Source organism: Neophocaena asiaeorientalis, unplaced genomic scaffold (assembly GCF_003031525.2).
Source record: "Neophocaena asiaeorientalis asiaeorientalis breed wild unplaced genomic scaffold, Neophocaena_asiaeorientalis_V1.1 scaffold150, whole genome shotgun sequence".
Lineage (NCBI taxonomy): Eukaryota > Metazoa > Chordata > Mammalia > Artiodactyla > Phocoenidae > Neophocaena > Neophocaena asiaeorientalis.
The window spans coordinates 9708058-9722442 of NW_020176571.1; positions in this window are offsets into that span (position 1 = coordinate 9708058).

Sequence of the window (14385 nt, forward strand, 5' to 3'; positions counted from 1 at the left end):
TCACTTTGCTGTACACTTGAACACGACATTGTAAGTCAATTATACTTCAATAAAAAAATTTAAAAATATGTAATAAATATAAAGTGCTAAACTATTTTAAATAAAAATAACAGCTTTGGTATGACATCTTTATTCAGTCATAGATGACATTTATTAAAAATGCGCCCATTCTTCAAGCTGTTTCAGCACAGGAGCCAGAGAGAGAAACCCAAGAGTTAAACTGGTGATGGTTGCAGCTAGATTCCTCATCTCTCCATGCTGTGTGGGATGCCAGTCCTGATGACAGCCACAATAGCTAAACACGGCTCTGAATTATAATTGTCATAAGTCTCTTTCCCGAGTTCATCTACCTTACTTAACATTTTAAGTCTCTCCTGCTTAATGAAATGTCATCTTTTCAAAGCCGGTGACCAGATAATTGTTTAAAGTGAATCAGAATGCGAAAGGTGAAGGTTTTCATAACTCGAAGCTTAATTCATTGTGATACTGAGAATCATGCCTCACACTAACTTAAAGGATGTCATATTCCAGGACGTGTGACCTTTCGCCACCCCACGCTTCACCAATTACAGCATTTCCCTTTCTCCAGAGTAGCTGGGGAGAGTGTTTTCAATTTCCAATATTCTGATTAACTGGGTATTGACATATAATCCAATTATCAGAGAATGAAAATTCGTCTTCTCTGAATGATGGCTTTACCTTTGTAACCTTGCTGTTTTTTCTACTCCCTCTTTAGGTTAATCTTCTTGAAGACCAGCTCATTTCTCCCCAGCTCAAAACGTTCAGTAACCGAACTTCCCCGGTGGTCCAGTGGTTAAGACCCTGTACTTGTCCTGCAGGGGGCATGGGTTCAATCCCTGGTCGGGGAACTAAGATCCCACAAGCTTCGCGGCCAAAGGAAAAAACCCTCCAATAACCTCCTGTAACCCATGGGATGAAACTTCCATTCAAAGTTGTTCATGATCGTTCCCAGTGTATCCTATTTTTACCCCAATTTCTGTACCTCTGTACCTCTCATACTCTTCATAAACACGCTGACCTTTCTCCATGCTTGGTGTTCCCTCCACAGAAGGTTGTGTCTGCGTGTTCAAATCCTACCTATTCTTGAAGACTCGGGTCAGTTCCCTCCTCTTTGGAAAGTCTTCCTCAATCTCTCCCTCCCCCCACCTCCTGGTTTTACTAATATCTTCTCCTTCTGAAATCTCATATTCTTTCTTTTTAATTCTCTGTAGCATTTTCTTTTAAAAAACTTATTGAAATATAGTTGATTTCCAATGTTGTGTTAATTTCTGGTGTACAGCAAAGTGATTCAGTTGTATATATATATGTATATGTACACATATATATTCTTTTTTCATATTCTTTTTCATTATAAGTTATCACAAGATATTGAATATAGTTCCCTATGCTATATAGCAGGACCTTGTTGTTTATCTATTTTATATATAGTAGCGTGTATCTGCTAATTCCTAATTTATCCCCCTACCCCTTTGGTAACCATAAGGTTGTTTTCTAGGTCTGTGAGTCTGTTTCTGTTTTGTCAATAAGTTCATTTTTGTCATATTTTAGATTTCACATATAAGGGATGTCTTCTATTTGTCTCTCTTTGTCTGACTTACTTCACTTAGTATGATAATCTCTAGGTCCATCTATGCTGCTGCAAATGGCAGCATTTCATTCTTTTTTGTGACCGAGTAATATTCCATTGTATACATGTACCACATCTTTATCTACTCATCTGTTGATGGACATTGAGGTAGCTTCCATGTCTTGGCAATTGTAAATAGTGCTACTATGAATATTGGGGTGCATGCATCTTTTCAAATTAGAGTTTTCTCTGGATGTATAGCCAGAAGTGGGATTGCTGGATCATATGGCAACTCTAATTTTAGTTTTTTAAGGAGCCTCCGTACTGTTCTCCATAGTGACTGCACCAACTTACATTCCCACCAGCAGTGTAGGAGGGTTCCCTTTTCTCTACACCCTCTCCAGCTTTTGTTGTTTATAGATTTTTTTGATAATGGCCATTCTGACTGGTATGAGATGATACCTAATTGTAATTTTGATTTGCTTTTCTCTGATAATTAGTGATATTGAGCATCTATCGTGTGTCTATTGGCCATTTGTATGTCTTCTTTGGAGAAATGTCTTTTCAGGTGTTCTGCCCATGAAATCTCATATTCATCTCTGCCTCTTTTGGGAAATGACTTTCCCCTTTAAGCCATTATCATTTACAACTACTTTATCTTAGCAATTAGTCACAGTTTTCCTGAATGTATAATTTGTGACAGATACATCTCTGTCAATCCCCTAGGTGCCACCACATGTCTTGCACACAGTAGGTGTTCATTAAATAAATGAACCAACAGAACCATAATTTCATCACTAGGATGGGTCAGAAGGTGATTTTCTCTTTCTTAGATGATTCATAGAATACTTCAGGATCTCACAGTGCTTGTGATTTATTATGATTAATGTCAGCCATCATTAGAGAGGCTGCAAATAAGTTTGGGTATTTGAATTTTCTGGTTTGGATTTCTGAACAAAACTGAGAGTGAGTACGTTTAGCAACCAGGGGACTGACAGAACCTAAAGGAAAAATGCAAGCGTTCATTGACTTCACATAAAACACGGTAAAGGGTTCAGGGAATTAGGAGAAAATTAAATCCATCTAGATGTGGAGTGATTTATTCTGAGAGAATCTAATTAGTCATGTCAGAGTGTGATCAGAACCTCAGTGTTAATACTACCAGCATCCCCACTCTCTGAGGAAAAGGACTTCAGGAGATGTAGCCATCCCAAGGGACAGGACCAGGCACTAGGCAGGAGGTAGACAGCTTCCTTCTTCATCACCAGAACCACAAATCAGATTGAAAATTCACTGTGATTTCCTGCCCCAAGGGCTGCAGGACATGGCATTTATTTCAAGGCTGGCACAGTCACTGCCCCTGATACCATGCCTGCGGGCCGACAGGAGTTCGTGCAGAGTCATGCATATCCAGATAAAAATAGGTAAGAGGCCAGTGACCAAGCGTGGGTGAGAGGGCAGTGTCCGTGATGCCAGGCGTCGCTGGGAGCAGGCTCAGGTCAAGTGATCTGAGGAAGAAAGAAACGGGGATGTAGGAGCTCATGGTAGGATACGGTCAGGGTAGCAGTGTGCCGGCTGCCAAATAAGCTAACGTAGATGTCAGGAAAAAATAGAAGACCAGTCCAGGCTAAGAATCAGCCTCTTTGAAATCTGAAGAAGTTGAAGGGACAAAACAAGATGGATTGCCAATATGGAGCTATCTGGAGCATTTTGCAGCTTTCTCTCCAGAAAACAGCTGCAGGGTCCCAGCATCCAGCAAAGAAATGAGATGCCAGGGGAATTTGCTATTCCAGTCCCAGCTGCATTGATGTGCCCTCTCACTCTAGTGAAACCCACTGTGATGTCTCCTGTCTCGAGGGTTGGCAGACAATGCTCACTGAAGGCTGGTGGCAGGAAATGTGGCAGTGATCATCGGAGGCGATTATCCAGGCAGAATAATTTTCTCAACACACGGGCAAATAGTTGTTTGGAAATGGACCCTCCCTGGAGCAGTACGCTGATCAGGACATCTACTAGGGATTCTCTTTCCTAGACTTTTATCTGATTTCTCCTCGAGGTTATGGGAACCAAGAGTCCACTAAAATCCTCTCCAAGAGCTCCCTGTCTTGGTCTTTGACACTGACCGATGCTTAACTGTGGATCTTCCCACAGCTGGCTGTACTGTCCTCGTAACAGCTGGCGGCAGTGGGAGCCAGGTTCACATGCCCTCTCAGAGCAAGCCAAGCCCATCCTAGAGTAACTTCCAGGTGGACAGCTGAGTGCAGTTCTTTGTGTAATGGAACTGTCTGAATTATAGACTCGATAACGTTAAAGCTAGAAGAAGACAACTCTGTGTTTCATACAGAGAGAAACAAGTTCAGAGTAGTTAAGTAACTGGCCCAAGGTCACAGAGTCAGAACCAAGAGAACCCAGATCTTCTGAATTCCTGTCTATTAAATCATATCCACATGGCCATCAGGGACCACACCAATTCCAAGTCAAGCTTTTAGGTTCCCATCTGATTAGTGAACAGGAAGTTCTGATCCATTGTCCATGCAGTGGAAATTGATTCTTAAAATGATTGTCATGAGAGTACGTAAGAATGGGTGAAGAGTTGTGAACAATTTACCAAAACTGCTCTGAGCCCTCGCTTTCTTATTTGGAAAATGAAGACTTATCACCCCCCTCAGAGGATTACTGTAGAGATTAAATGGATAAAAATGTAAGTATAACATTAACTAGATGTATGGTAAGTCCTTGCTTCATCAAAAGAAAGATTCAAGAAGGTTTCGTTTTGGTGCTCTTTCGCCGCATTGTTTCTTGGAGTTTACTTAACTCCTGCAGGGTTTTTTGTGTGTTTGTTTGTTTTGTTTTGATTTTTGCAATGTTCTACCGACCAGAAAGAAGCACAGTACATGAGAGTTATATGTACTTACATGACCAAGAAACAAAGATATCTAAGTGTCAGTTCCAGCCCTGCTACCTACAAACTGGATAATCCCGTGTAAACCATTTCGAGTTTATGGGTATCAGTTTCTTCTTCTTTAAAATTCAATAATAGACTGTGTTTTCTGTATCTACTTCATAGGATTACTGTGAAGATCAGATAAAGTAACAAATGAGCAAGTGTTTTTACCATTAACTCCGTGGCCATGTATCAAGTGTGTCAGTTTCCAGCCGTCATTTAATCTCCACAATAATCCCGTGTGGCAGACATAGCTTGCTCCATTTGAAAACCTGAGCTCAGAGAGACATTCAGTGACTTTCTAAAGCTTCGCAGTTACTGAGCAGGAGAGCCAGGACTCAAAACCAAGCCTCTCAACTACAAGTGCCTTTCTCACTATTATGTGGAATCAAATAAAATTGCTATTTTTGTAGAAAAAAAAATCGAATGTCAGCAGTTTCACGCGGTTTAACCTGATATAGCACCTCTGTATAAAGAACTATTGAAATTCAAGAGAGCAGAACTATTGAGTAGTAGCTCAGGCTCTGATTAGCACCATTCAAAAAAGTGTGACTTTATACCATGTAGAGGATCAGAAAGGGGTCATAAATTTCACGTTTCCTCCAAATGGGAAACGTGGCAGAACCCTGCTCTGGTTCTGAGCATATTCACAGTTCAGCCACAGCTCATACACAGGAGACAAGCTCTATCAGCAGCGCCGCCCTTAAGCCGGGGTCCTGATAGACTATGTGATGTACAACAGCTACCTATTGTCATAGAAAAGTGTAATCTCATGATGAAGCTGAATCCAGGTGCAGACTGAGATATTAATAATTTATTTAGTAACACAAAGGGCACGCCTTTAGCAAATATGCCTCTATGAGATTGAGAGTTTTTTTGACTATTCTTTTTTTATTGAAATATAGTTGACTTACAATATTATATTAGTTTCAGGTGTACAGCAGAGTGATTTTAATAGTGAATTATATAGATTATATGCCATATAAAGCTGTTATAAAATATTAGCTATATTCCCTGGGTTGTACGTTACACCCTTGTCACTTATTTATTTATTTTTAGAGTCTTTATTGAATTTGTTACAATATTGCTTCTGTTTTATGTTTTGGTTTTTTGGCCTCGAGACATATGGGATCTTAGCTCCCCAACCAGGGATTGAACCCACACCCCTGCATTGGAAGGCGAAGTCTTCACTACTGGACTGCCAGGACAGTCCCACTTATTCATTTTATACCTAGTCGTTTGTACCTCCTCACCTTTCTTGCCAAGTCCTGTTGACTCTTACTCTAAGATCTCTCCAGCATCTGTTTACTTCTCACCATCCTTGTGGCCTCCATGGTGGCCTAGGCCATCAGCATCTCTCACCTGGATGACTACAATAGCCTTGTAAGTGATGAGATTATTTTTTAATATGAACTTAGATTGGTCTATTCATGAAAATCGCTGTAGTTTGGCGGGAGATCTACAACTCTTGGCTGATAAGGTCCTGTTAATCCTGTGAGGGATGTTGGTTTGAGTTTCTCTTCACTCATGCAGGAATAGACTGTGAATGGGTTCTGGGATGAGCTTGACCTAGCATTACCTGTACCGGAGATGTGGGGTTCTCCATATGGTGTCACACAAGGTTGGACAGCTGACTTCTGGGGAGATGTATACAGAGTATCATGATTGCTTTGATCACAAGGCTGGATTATACCCCACAGATAAGGGTGGGGGTTTTTCCCTGAAGATAATAAATGTTCCTACTATTGGTTATCCTGGGGGACTGGGAAGAAGAGGGCTTTGGATTAAGAAAGGGAAATCTTCTCTCTGTAGGTTGAAGGGCAGTTAGGGGTCAGGATTGCAAGTTCGGAAGAAGTTTGGACATTCCTGTAGGATTGAATTCGGCCAGCTATTTCTAGATAGTGGCCTTGACACGTAGCATTTAGAGAATTTCCTCCTGGAGCTGCATACCTTTTATACTAAGCCTTCAGAACAATTTCACTAATTGTTACAGATCAGCTTCCAGGTAAAAGCAACAAGTTGGCCACATATATTTATTTTCACTTCCCCACAAAACCCCACTAAAATGATAGAAAAAGAAATTTAAAAAACAGTCTTTATTCATGAAGACAAAAGAATAGGAGAGGACAAAATGACAATTAAATTTTGGAGGCTGGGAACCAGGTGGATAAGCGATAACCGACTTAGCAATCCTGAGAATGTGTGGGAAATGAATGGAAAAAACTGAGAAGTAACTGAAGTTACGTTGAAGAACTCCAGAATTTGTGTCACTATGGAAGTGAGTATGAAGATGGGACTGATACCAGGGAGGTTGGTTGAAAGTCTGTTTAAGAAGGAAGCAGTTATGGGCCCAAATCCTTCCTCCCATGCAGTGTAGCTGGGCTGCTGCCTCTTCCCGACACTGGCAGAGGTGAGAGAAGATAAAAAAATCACTAAAGTGAGACAATAGTAAGTACGATTGAGAATGGAAGTATTATAGTGAAAGTATCCATGGGAGGGAGCATCAGACAAGCAAACTCTCTCCATAGTAAACCTACTCACTAGTTCAGAACCGTCAGTCGGCATTTTCAACCAACACTTGTACGTATAAACAGATCACCAAGATGACCATGCATGTCAGAGGGAAGTCTGCAACATGAAAGCAATAGATAGGAACAAATACACAGAGAAAATTGAAACAACTTGGAGGAAAGAGAGATTATACAGGCACAGGAACACTTAAAATATTTGCTATTCTCTACGACTCAGCCATAAAAAAGAATGAAATATTGCTATTTACGGCAACATGCATGGGCTTGGAGGGTATTATCCTAAGTGAAATAAGTTAGACAGAGAAAGACAAATACTGCATAATATCGCTTATATGTGAAAACTAAAAAATACAACAAACTAGTGAAAAGAAGCAGACAAAAAAAAAAAGCCAACTCACAGACAGAAAGGACAAACTAGTGGTTACCAGTGAGAAGAGGGAAGGGAGGAGGGACAACACAGGGATAGGGGATTAAGAGGTACAAACTATCATGTATGGAATAAGCTACAAGGATATATTGTACAACATGAAGAATATAGCAAGTATTTTCTAATAACTATAAATGGAGTAGAATCTTTAAAAATGGTGAATTACTGTATTGTCCATCTATAATTTATATAATATTATACATCAACTATACTCAAATTAAAAAAATTGTAAGTCAGACAGAGAAAGACAAATATATGATATTGCTTACATGTGGAATCTAAAAAAAGTGGTACAAACGAACTTATTTACGAAACAGAAATAGAGTCACAGATGTAGATAAAAAACTTATGGTTACCAGGGGGGAAAGGGGTGGGAGAGGGATAAATTGGCAGACAGGGATTGACATATATACACTATTATATATAAGATAGATAACTAAAAAGAACCTAATGTATAGCGCAGGGAACTCTACTCAATACTCTGTAATGACCTATATGGACAAAGAATCTAAAACAGAGTGGGTATATGTATACATATAACTGATTCACTTTGCTGTACAGCAGAGACTAACACAACATTGTAAATCAACTAAATTTTAAAAATTTTTAAAAAGAAAAAGAAAAAAATTGCTATTCTCAGAGATATGCAAGGATAATACATCTACAGACCAAGGAAAAAATATTGTAGAAAACAATATAGAAAACAAATTAAAAAGCTCTTGGAAATTAAAAATGACAGCAGAAATTAAAAACTTGGAAGAGTTGGAAGATAAGATTGAGAAAATCTCCAGGAAATAGAACAAGAAGGCAGGAGATGCAGAATAGGAAAGAAAAGAGCAGAAAAAGATATAATCAGGATATAGGAGCTTCAGAAAAAAAGGAATAAAAACATTTAAGGGAAAACATTTATTAAAGAAACAATTAAGATGAACAAGTGGTCAGCACAAAGGAGGGTAAATCCTTTGTGACCCATAGCTGTTACAGGGGATGTCATCTGGGCAAGCTCCAGAGGCTCCCAACGTATTCCACATGTATAGTTTTGTCCAGACCTCAAAAAATGTTCAGGGCTTCCCTGGTGGCGCAGTGGTTGAGAGTCCGCCTGCTGATGCAGGGGACACGGGTTCCGGGAAGATCCCACATGCCGCGAAGCGGCTGGGCCCGTGACAGCATGAAACAAACTCTCAATAGATACCTGTTGAATGAATTAACAAGTAACTAGATGAAGACTCTTTCCTTAAAGAAAAATCCTCACTGCTGACCAGAAAAGTCTACATCACCTTTCATATTTTTAAATTAAGCTTCAGGCACTGACTTCCATTGCTATATGCACTCTTCTAACATGGATAGATAGGCATCCTGGAGGCCTGTTCAGCCCTGGCCAGATGAGCAAACTCAGGAAACTGCATTTCAAGCCTCACTGGTGACTTTTGGAAATTACAGCCAGTGCAGTCCCTTGTGTGCAAGTCTTAGGGAGATGGTAGGGGAAGGTGGGCAAGCAACTTCCAAATATGAGAACTGGTGATCAAAGCCCGGCCCCAGGAGGGCAGTGAGGGACCCGGGTTATCTTCCTCAAACATTGATGAACGCAGGGGTTACAAATGCTGAGACTGGAGCCCTGGCTCTATTTGAGTAGAAACCCTTAGAAAGGCTCCCAGAACAGATATTCTGTTTCCAAAGTAGCAATGCCAATGCCAAGTTTCTGGGCCAAGTAAAGGCCACAAAAGCTGCTTTCAAAGGACAGCTAAATCACCGGATGACTGCTAGACCGTGTTTATAGCAGCCACAGAAGTCAACAGACTAGGATGGGTAAAAACAGGCCATAATCTGATAGGCCCCCCATTTATCATTGCCCTTCGTGGTCCACGATGTTGAAGCCCTGGCAGTGATCTCGATCTTTATTGGTCTGCCTTAGACAAAAAGATTAGTGCATGGCCCTGGGTGTATCCGCAAGGAGACTGACAAAAGGCCTGGAGGAAAGAACGGCCTCAGCCCAGTGCCCTGTGCAGAGTGTGAACCCGGGGGCCGGCACAGAAGCCAAGACGGAATGCCTTCCCTTGGGAGTGGGTGTTGGTATATCCAGGACACATAATGCAGGCCTCTGCCGTGAGAGGACATTGAAGCCAGCCCAGTGCCCGAAGCGTGGGACAATTTATGGTTATCCTTTGTTGCCAGGATATGCGTCACTCCCTGGTGGATGTGTGCCCCCCCGCCTTCCTTATCTGCTTAGCTTCTATGTGGCACACGGGCCTGCTGAGCCCCTCTCAGGGGCTGGCCCATCATGGCATGTGTCCTGAGTGTGCTGGAATTATTTGAGCGGTAAGAGGGTCAAGGTGGTGCACAGAGATAAGGATGCTGGAAATCTCTGCAACCAGAGGCTGGGGGCACATCTCCCCAGGGAGTACCCCTACTCCTTCTTCAACAGGTTTGGCTGGGCTCCCTGGCAGACTTCTGAGTGGTTGCCTTTCCTTATGCCTGATGCTCAGGGGGTGCAGACGTGAATTTGACCTTGGATCACTGGAAAGTAGCAGCTTGTGACTAAGAGGTCACCTACAAAATCCTACCTGACGCTACAGAAGTAAGAATAGCTCCCTAACTTTGTAAGCCATCCGAGTCCTAGAAAATAATGGGAGTTTTAGTTTCTTCTGGGGAAGGGCAATCTGGTTTGAATGACCTGCTTTGAATGAGCCCTTTTGCAGATAATAGATTCTCATCCCGAGCTATCTTATGAACTTGATACAAGAGTTTCTTCTTTACATTTTCTGAAAAGGTCCACATGGTAACTGTTTGAGGCTTTGCTGGCCACATGTGGTCTCTGCACTCCTCCTTCCTCTCATTAAAACTATAAAAACCATTCTTAGCTCAAGGACCATATATAAACTGGCCTTGGGCTGGATTTTGCCTGCAGGCTCGGTTGGTGGTCCACGCTCTAGAACATAAAGTGAAGAAAACCATCTAGTGTCATACAGGGGACCAGAGCATTTTTCAAACACTTAAGTCAAGTGGGACCATGACTCTAAGTTGGTGGCCCTTCACTGGGACGGTTGCACATTTATGTAGGTCAAGTAGATCTGAGAGGAGCTGGGAACTCAGAAGTACTTCTTCATCCATCTGACAAGAAGAACATGAAAGTCTACCAGAGATATGTTCCTATAGGTCAAAGCTTACACATCCCAGGATTCCCAGTTAAAAGATAGTCCAGGCAGGTTAAGATTCATTTCTCCAGATGGTTTTCTAGATTAAGAGGTGAGTTAAAAGGGAGCGAAATGTGAGACAGGTGGGTTGAGATGCCTTCCGGACCAGAGGAGCACAGCTCAAGTGGTAATAGGGTGTAACAGCGGCAGAGGGCAAAGAGGCTCTTAAGTGCCGTCCAAGCAGGTGACATAGGTGGGTCTCAGAGGGTCTGCATGTTCAACAGGAACCAATGAAGATGACCAGTCAGCAAAGGGACTACAGAGGCTTCCACAGGGCTAAGAGAAAGGACACTGAGTACATCGCTGTGGATTCCAGCAACGCATCCAGCAAGAGACAGGCAGCAGCATACAGGCTGGATGTGTTCTCTCCCCTGCCCACTGGCACAACTTGGAGCCTGAGAACCCTCCTTGGGTAAAGGGAAGGAGAAGGGCAAGGGCAAGGAACTACTGACTATCGGATGCTCTTTACTCTACAGGGATTAAGTTCACCCTGAAAGAGACTTTCAAACCAAAGGATGCTGAATTCCCATCAACTGGTAAATTTAAATTCCCCCACCTTCTCCCCCCACCTCCATCATCAGGAACAGAGGCTTAGAAATAGAAAATAAAGTCCTCTTTCTATGTCCCTCCCCCATCTGAATCATACTTTGGTCTCCCTATACATATGAAACCGATTATTGCCCACCACGTGCGAGCCCCTGCTGTTGCACATAACCGAGATGGACATGACCTCTGCCCTCATGGAGCCAGTGGTCTTCCTGAGCGCTAGTCTGTCATAAAAGTGCTGGCCAGTCTCCCTTCTATGCCTGTCCCTCTGGTCATCTCCAATAGCACTGCCCGAAATAGCCACCCGCTGGTTTCTCCGTTCCAGTATTTTCCCGCTGAAACCCATTGTTCTCGCTGCTACTAGAGTGCTTTCTCTAAAAAGTGAAAATCTAATCATGTTCTTCTTTTCAAAAGCATTTAATATACACAACATATAGGCATTTACTATACACCAATATTGAATCATTGTCTTGTGCCTCTGACACTAATGTAATGTTATAGATCAATTATATTTCAATAAAAAAATTTAAAAGAAATTACAGGGTATTGAGAAGTATCAAAAGGAATACGCCAAAAAGGGCCAGCCTATGCTTTATAATCAGAACTTTGAGAGGCAGTTTCATTCATCAAATTTTAAAAGGGAAATACAAGAACAGTATAAGCAAATAAAGGGGCAAAAATGGAAGGTGTTTGTTATGCTGTTGCTGTCATTTTTAAAAAGAGCCAAAGTAATGAGGGCTAACAGAGTCAAAAAAATAATAAGTCCAGTAATGACGATGGTGCTCAAGTACAGAGAGCTAGGGAGGAAGATACTGATTAGCTGACCTCTGCAATAAATCTGTGGAGGTCTGTGCAAGAGGAAATGGGCTTAACTATGAAAAAAAGAGATATATCCCCTGGAAGTAATAAAGCATCTCCCAATACATACCTTTCATGAGAAAAAAAAAAAAAAAAGGCATTTACTGGTCTTCTACTGCCCACAGGGTAAAAATCCTAATTTCTCGTTGTTAGGAAAACCCCACGTGAACCCCACCCCAGACATATGGGGTCCTTGCTACTCCCCAGACAGATCAAGCTGCTTTGCATCTTTCAAGCTGTGTGTGTGACTCCTTGTGCTCTGCTGTGGTCTGGAAACTACTACTCATTCTTCAAGTCTCCCTTGATGTCCATCTGTTGGAGCTTGGCTAAGAACCTCCTTTGCTAGGCTCCCACAACACCTTATGCCACCCGAGCTCTTACCGTACCGAAGGGCCGTTGCTTATCAATGTCCCGCGTTGGATTCATTCCTTCATTTATTCATTCACTTAATATTTGTTGAGCACCTACAATGTGCTAGACATTGAAAAACACACAGTCCTAGCCTTTCAGGAGCTGGTATTCTAGTGCAGGAGACACACAATACATTTAGGGTCGGGAATGGGGTTTTCTTTATCTTTATGTCCCTGGTGCTTAGCACATGTGTGACACACACATGACCCTCCACGATGCTTGTGAATGAATGAATGGATAGGAGAAGCAGAATGTTATGTCCCTGACTACATGAGTATATGGAGGAATGATGTTTGTTTTTGATTCATCTGAAATTCTCTTTTCCTCAAAATCCTCTTCCATCCTCCCCGGTAGAACTCTGAGGACTTTTCACGTGGTTCTCCTTATTTCCCCTTCTCTTGGATCCCATTCCTTCATGACGGTCCTTCCCTCAGGGCATTCACCGTCTGGCAGATTTCTCACTCTTCTCCAGACAGAGCAAACCATCAGCCTTTCTGGGAAAAAGAGAGGTATCTCCCGGGCTCTTTCCTCACCTATTCCATAAACACTGGGTATTCCTCATAATCACACACGACAGTATACTCACAACCAAGGTATGGCAGAGTCAAATCGCTCTCACGTAACAGAATCTCATTAATATCTGTTTCTCCAAAAGGCTTGAAGAAGGCAAACGTGATGCACACAGAGGTGCATGTGTCGCCCGCCCTAGGTGGGGAAACTCACAGGTACACATGCATGCAATACACAGCCACGTGGAGTCACCCAAATTGGCATCCCTGGCCCCTGAGACACACTGAAGCAGCGCCTGTCTGAGCCTCCCTTTCTGCATCCTTACAGATTTCTCTGCAGTCATCAGGGCTACCTGACCTTCCTCCTCCACTTCAGACCTGCCTCGAACCCTCTCATTTGTTTCTTCTCCCTATTCGTGGGTCAATAACCCCTCTTCTTTTGCAACATCCATACTGAGATGAAATCCACATTTGTTGATTCTCTTAACTGAGCTCTGTCCCCCACAATTGATTAAAAATTAACCTTGCACACCACTACCTTGACACTGTACTTTTCTACGGGGCCCCCTTTGACCAATGTCACCATGCTGTGGAGATCCTACAGTGAGAGGAGGATACAATTTTATAGCTTGGTCCTCTTAGGCAGGCTCATGACTTTCTCAAGACATAGACTAATAAATAGTGACTCCAGAAGCTTCCAAAAAAGGCTAGACAAGATGGCTAGTCCTTTAAAACATGGCCTGTGGCTAAACCTCATGTGACTACACAGGCAACTTGGATAGTCAGGGTGAGCTGGATTCTGCTCATTGCTGTGGTAACAAACATCCCCCACCCCTCAATGGTCTACAACAGCAAAGGTTTCTTTCTTTCACTCATTCCACTTGTCCACCACACCTGACCACACTCTGCTCCCTATCTCCACTCTAGGGCCCAGGTCCACAGAGCAGCCTCTGGCTGGAACACAACAAATCTCATGGCAGAGGGAAAAAGAGATCATGGGGACACTCAAGCCGGCTCTTGAGGCTTCTGTCATATTCATTCTCACCTCATTAGCCAAAACAGTCGCATGACCAAACCTGATGGGTATCCTGGGTGACGGCCAGCAAATAATTTGGTTGGTGATACAATCTATCACATAGTGGAAACTTAAACTAACCTCTGAATAACTCTTCCTCTTCTTCCTCCAAGCTATCTCTCCCTTCTTTCAGATCGGGTGAATGGCACTAACATCTACTCAGTCACATTTCCCCAGGACGCTTCCAGAATTGTCTCTCCAATTCATAAAATGAATCATACCACACCCCTACCACACACCTTTCAGTGCCTGTGCTCTGCTCACGGGATAAAGTCCCAACTTATCAGGAGGGTCTATGCAGTCTT